The following is a 7,418-nucleotide window of genomic DNA, read 5'->3' on the forward strand; positions in this document are numbered from 1 at the left end:
AATATCCCAAAATCAACCTTGCTAAAGTGACTATCTTATGCAATCAAGCACAATCAAGTTTCGAAGGGTTAATAACTGCCATATCAAGAAATTTCCATCTGAACAAACCACATCCCTTTTTCTGCCTTTTTTAATTAAATTTTTTTTAGCATATACCATCGAACAGAAAAACTTCATAGTCAGCGGCCATAGCAAAGCAAGCTAGAAGGAATCTAATATGGCTAAGCTCCACTTCTTTTTAAATTTGAAGACAAACTTTCCTGTATGTAGCAAAAATAAGCTATAGTCGCAAATGCAAGTTTTTGTGTAATCTTAATAACTTGGTTAACAAAAAGCAGGAACATTTGAAAGCTAACAGTATTATATTAAAAACTAACTATTAAAAAAATAATATTAAAAATTCCTTTTTTTAATATTAGCAAACTAATATTAAAAAAGGAAAGGTGGTTTATTCTCTTGAGTTAAAATCATATAAATTTCAGCCAAACATAAAAAAACATAGAGAGAGAGATACATGTACTTTTAAATTTTCTTACATCATCTTAGCTTTCATATTCACGAAATGTTCCTAACTAAAAGGATTTGATGTCTTATTTTCAATAAATAATGTAAAGGATTTGCCGGCCTTTACTTGGCACGATCTAGACTCTTACATAAAGAGAAGAGAATGCATGTAGTTTTGTTCAGATTTTTATTAAAGAAGGAAATTCCACTAGCCGAGGAGTGTTCGGCTCTCTGCTCTGCCCAACTGAGTGAGAGCGCTCCTTTATATAAAATAAACTCGCCCGTTCCGGTTACCGGAACCAAGTGGAAACCGTATAATATTAGTAATAAAAAGAAGCGCTAATCTGTATGCATGGTTATAATACAGCGATAAACAAAGACATAATAATGGTATAGTGTATGAACAAGTTAATAACAATATAATAGAAAGAACAACACAGCATGCGAGATATGACATATGAAAATATTTACACGAATTACGGTGTGGTGGCCCGACCTTCACCACAATAGATTTCACAAAAACTATATCTTTTTTGTAAAAAATGGAGCTTCTAGTTGAAAACGCAGAATTGACAGTACAGCAAGATTATTTGAGAGAGGTAAAATACATTCTTGACTCAATTGAGAGCCTTAACCTTAGTAGATTGATTATTTGATCTAATTGCATGGTCAAATATCCCCGCTTTTGTGAACAGGTCACTTATCTAAAACTGTTTATCTACAGATGCACCCTTGCAAAATTTACGTAAGGCAATGTTGTTGTTTATAGCAGTGGTGTTCTGCTCAAACAAAATTGTCACCAATACAAAACAATAAAAATCCAATACATTATCCCCAAACCAACCTTGCTAACATGACTATTCTATGCGATCAAGCACAATCAAGTATAGAATACATGTATGTTAATAATTGCCGTATAGCTAGGAAATCCCATATGAACCAAATCTGATATCCCAAGTCCCATATGAGCGAATATGAGAAAAATGAGCATTACTTAGGTTCTAATGGCTTCAAATCAAAGTATATTTCTGGCAATTGTGATGATTGATCTTCTCAGGTACACCATCAAAATCACCATTACAATAACTAAATCTGCAGCAAAACTTACATTTTATTGTTGTAACTGAGTCACTATTAGTACTGCGTTGCAGACAATTTTCCATAAATCCGTTTCTATTATAAGTTCACAAAGCTTAAAGAATGTCAAGGTGGCGGGAAAATAGAGGTGACATTCAATTAAAAGGTGGTAAACAGATATTTTTAGTCGAATTTCTATAGTGGAGTTTTATTAAGGGAGTTTTATCAAGCAGATGTTTTATAAAACTTATAACTCATTCTATTATATTTGCTCTTTCGACTTTAATTGCAGGACACAATGATGACATTTGATGACAAAATGATCATTGACGCCAGATTTGTCAGGCATAGTCATGCCAAATGCATATGGGCTTGTTAAAGGTTTGAGATACCTAAGGTTAAAATGTCAAGAAACTAGATGAAGGTCACAACAGCTTTTTACTCTGTTCCCGATGTTAGTAGCTCTTTTTTAATGTTACCTCTAGTAAACCGCTGAGAGATCTTTGCTCCAGAAACAATGTTTAAATTAGTTAATCCTTTGGCTAGGTTGAAACCTCACAAAAATACTCGAATGTCGTGTAATTTATTTTGAAAATTCAATAAAATCGGTAATTTATGAACATGCATAGCTCAAACTAAAATTTAATCCTATGTAAAGAATATTTTGTACATAAACATTCATTTACATATCTACTACTTCAAAAAAAGTAACACAATTTGCAATTGCCCCTGTATGAAATGCTTGAAAGCAATTATTTTGGTAGAGTCAAACGCTATAACGTAGCTGTGCAAGCTACCATAACAATCATTTTTCTCTGTATATTCCAACTATATCAAAAGCCCAAAAAATTTACATTTCTTCTATCATCTGAATTATTTTTATTCTGATCAGACAAACAATCCTTGACAATCAAATGATCAAATTATTTTTTATTTTACCGTTTTGAAAGTCGATCCGATGTTGACTGGTTTTTCCAACTTTTATTCTTTTCTAAGGAACGCCTCTCAGATACTGGTTTCATATTTTAATTCTTCAAATAACATCTTGTTGATAATATTTAAAACTTAGCAGCGTTCACATCCTTGGCTTAAAGTTACTAGACGATAGCTTTACAAATGTCTAGCGAAAGCGACATAAATTTCGTTTCCTCACACAAGCGATAAACGAAACTTTGATCGTTTCCCAAGCCAAAGGGTTAATCAAGGCCATTCTGTCACGTAACTTTGCTTGTGGACATTGAGATTTCATGCTTCTTGATTGACTTCTTGGGGTGTACTTTTGCAACAATTTTTTAGTTCCTATACAAGCTCACTAGCTGCGTTTAAGGTAGGGATTTACATTTTAGCGATAACAACTGAACAAGTAAAACATTAGCATTTGTTCAAGCTATGACACAGCGCGATATTATTCCTAGTCAACATATTAGGTCAAGGATTATTGGTTCGGGGTAACTATACAACTTATTAAAATCTACTATATAAATGACAATTGTTGTCTGTCTGTTTGATTGAGTGTCCGCCTTATAGAGTACCGTACTTTTCAGACTATTAGCCGCTACTAGGTATCTAGGGCGCATTAACGGGAATCTCCAGTTAGTACACGCCTCTATTATACATAACCTAATCATCGTTTGCCTTTTTCATACAAAAATGATGTAATAATTACAACTCTATGGCTTTCTTGTAGCTTCATGACAAGCGATGCTTTTTTGTCCTCGACGCATTAAGGCTAATTTGTTTTCGGAAAAACGACATCGAATTTAGACTCTCTCGATATTAAAATTTGGTGAATAAATTTCATTAACTTTATGAAACACAATGCCGTTTTTGTGAACCTCTATTTCTCGCTATTCTTAAGGTTCAATTGCTAAATCGCTGTTAAGGTCATTACTTTTTACGTGGACAATCGTATTATCTCGAGTAGGAATAGCATCTAGATTCTCTCACCTTCCATCAGACAAAGACACTATAATATTTTATTTTTAAATAACATATCGTCGTACCAGTCTCTTTGTATTCAGAGTTTTGATGGATAGCTGTTGGTGGAACTGTAACTTTTTTATACACACACTTCTATGTCAAAGCTGTTACTATTAATTCAACATATTCACAAATATTATTTTGTTTTTGTCAGTTCGTATTAATTGTATCATTACCGAATCATCTCTATATTGTAGTTGCAGCAAAACTAATTTAATTCAGCTATTACTTGCTAATTATTTCACTGTTACATCTAAACCTTTTTATAGTAGTTTTATTTTTACAGTTTATTTGACCTGCGCGAAACATTTTTCTCATGATATGAAGTTTAAAAGTTGTTTGACAAAGTAAGTTTGAAAACCTTTACAGTTGTTTTAGGTAGAATGGCAAATGTTGTTATATGTTAAATACAAATCAATTTTTTGTTCAGTTTTGTTTATTACCCGAGCAACGTTGGGTTGTACAGCTAAAATGTATTAGCTTACACATCTTTCCTTTTAAACCTAACCAATTATTTTTTTCGTAAATAGTTTCACATTTTACAACAAACATTTGTAAGATTACTGTGAGATTTATTGTGTAAAATTGCAAGTATCAGTTATTCTCCACTCTCTTACATTTACATACATTTACATACTTTGATAAAATATATACAGTCAAACATGGATAACTCGCCCACAGATAGCTCAAACACATGGTTAATTCGAACGGTTTCTATGGTCCGTTCCCACGTAATGATAAATTGCTATAGATAACTCGAACTCAACACTGTTAATTCGAACTGTTTTTTTGCCCAACGGCTACCGAAACGGTTGTTATCGCTTTAGAAAATCACTTTATTCAAAGCCATAGAGGTAAACTTCATCTTTTCGTAATTCATAAGCGTCGTTATTACCACCATCGGCAAAATATTTTTGTCAACGACTTTTCTAAAGGTTTGGTGAAATTTGATTTATACTGCTATACGATGAATAGCACGGGCTAGCCGGGTCACACGCGCAAGGATTTTTGCCACGCACGTACAAAACAAAAACAGCATGTTGTATTTGCTTTGTATGTGCGTGGCAAAAATCCTTGAGTGCGTGACCCAGCTAGCCCGTGACGAATAGTTTTCCAACATTGATTCCGTGTTGAATCAACGTCGGAATGTTGAATGTTTAAAACGTTTTAAAAATTGTTGTAATTAAACGTATACGTTGTCTTAGCTAAAAAAACTATTCATCGTTTGACCTAAACACAGAATACGTGTGTACATTCAATAAGTATCCATTCAAAAAGCGTGGGTGATATACAATGTACCGTAAAACCTCGTAAAACTTCTAATTGAACTGCCTCGGAGTGTTGCTCTTAACGAATCCCAGGTAAAGTAAGGTAATCTTTGCATAAACTTCAAGAAAAATTGGCAAAATTGATCGTGGGTAAAACGCTCAAAAGAAAAAGATGTCTTTTCTTTTGAGCATTTCAACAACGATCAAGTTTTGCCAATGTCAATCTCAAAAACGTCCTGGCAATAACATCACCTCAAACAACAAACCAATCTCAAGTGATAGAAAAATCTCTATACTTTTTGATAAAAACGTTTTAAACTTTACATTAGAAGCATTTAATTTGAAACAAGCCATTTGTGCTTTTGATTTATATTATAGTTTGTATATGTAGCCTACATGTATCTACTAATAAATACATGTAAGTAAATACATGGACTTGTGACAGTGCTCTGATAACTTGAACGCTCTGATAATTCGAACACTTTTGCTCGGTCCCGTGAAGTTCGAGTTATCCATGATTGACTGTACCTATAGAAAATATATAAATTTAAATTCTCTTCTTACTTTTATAAACTTCTTATGACTTTTGAACTTCTAATATAATTTTTTGAAATTTGTTTCATCATTGTTATTATTTCAACTTGTATTATTTTAAACATAAATTGAGTACCGTGTTTGAAGTTAAAACATTATTCATTTTCCTATCGCTGTTATTATTACTTGATTAGTTTCCAATCTTTATTATTTATATTATTCTTTTATTCAACAATTTTTGGCAGACATTGTTCTAATAAAATTTCAACTACAAAATACTATGATATTCTGTCATCTTTTTAGTATCTTCGTATTCAAAGAATTGATGGATAGTTTTTGGTGGGACAGTAACCTTTTTATGCAAGAATTGTTATTATTAATTCAACATATTCACGAATTTTATTTTGTTTTCTCAGTTTGTATTAGTTGTATCATTACCGTATCATTTTTTATTGTAATTGTTGCAAAACCGACTTAATTTAGCTATTACTTATTGCTAATTATTTGAAATTTACATCTAATCCCGTTTAAAATTGATTTATTTTTTTAAATTTATTAGACTGGTAGAAAACCTTTTCCTCATGATATGAAGTTTGTAAGTTACAGTTGCTTGATAAAGTTTGATAAATTTTACAGTTGTTTTTATTTTCTCTTAAATTATTTCAACTACACAAAACCCTTTTCTCCTGATATGTAGTTTGAATGTTAGAATGGCAAATGTTGTCATATATGTTAAATAAAAATAGATTTTCTGTGCAAAGAATTTTTTATTACTCGGGCACAAATACAGCTTATCGTGTAAAATGTTGAAAAAATACTTTACCGAAGTAGTTCTCTCACCTTGAAGCGGATTAAAATTTACATTATTTTATTTTAATGGAAAAAGTTGTTTCAGATCTCAAACTTCTGTAACTGATTATGTTCGAGAACTGAGGTTCCACTATACGTTATCAAAAGTTATAGGTCGCTGAAAGTTATGCAATTTTAAATTTACATTGGTTTGAAAACCTTTACAGTTGTTTTATTTATTATTAAATCAGTTGTCTTGCACAAAACCCTTTTCTCATGATATGAAGTTTGAAAGTTGTAGTAGTTTGAAAAAGTTGGAAAACCTTTACAGTTGTTTTATTTTCTCTCTAAATTTATTTCAACTACACAAAACACTTCTTTCATAATATGTAGTTTGAAAGTTAGAATGGCAAATGTTATTATATGTTAAATATAGATCAATTTTGTGTGCAAAGACTTTTTTTACTACCCGGGCAACGCCGGGTAGCACAGCTAGGCTTGGGGCCATGGCGTCACTCGGGGATGCACGGGAGACCTCTTTTGCCCCGAGTACAGCGAGAGTCTCCAGGCGCGGCTTTCCGGATGAATGAGTTGGCGAGTGCGAGGCGATTGATTGCAAAGCTGTTGATTGCGAGGCGATTGATTGCGAAGCAATTGATTGTGAGGAGAGTGCAAGGCATTAATTGCGAAGCGGGTGCGGGCTAATTGATTGCGAGGCGAGAGCAAGGCGATTGATTGCCAAGCAGGTGTGGGCTGATTGATTGCGAGGCGGGTGCAGGCCAACTGATTGCGAGGCAGGTGCGGGTCGATTGATTGCAAAGCGATTGATTGCAAGTGCGAACCGATTGATTGCGAGGCTAGTGCAAGAACGCGATTGTCAACTGCTCGGCGGCTAAAGACTGTTCAGCTGAGGCGGGAGGTCAGCAGCAGAAGTGCGCAATCGTCAACTGCAAATATAGACGGGTATGAACGAATGCATGAATCTAGACACGTGAATCTAGAATATTTACTAAGTTTTACATGCATCTAGCTGTAAGACACATTGCAGATATCCATTGTTCCACCCAACATTGACATGTATATGTGCTTGCATACTCTGATCAGGACAACAATTTCAGTAGACTGCATATTTGGAGTTGTTTTACAGTCTGAAAGACAACTCTCAATAAACCTTATGCTGCACGTGAATCTGTTCCTGTAGGCAGATAATGCAGCTAGTACTTTATAAAAACTGTAGGCTAGCCATGATATCAAAATGCACCATGC

The sequence above is a fragment of the Watersipora subatra genome, chromosome 5 (genome assembly GCF_963576615.1).
Source record: "Watersipora subatra chromosome 5, tzWatSuba1.1, whole genome shotgun sequence".
In the NCBI taxonomy this organism is placed as follows: Eukaryota; Metazoa; Bryozoa; class Gymnolaemata; order Cheilostomatida; family Watersiporidae; genus Watersipora; species Watersipora subatra.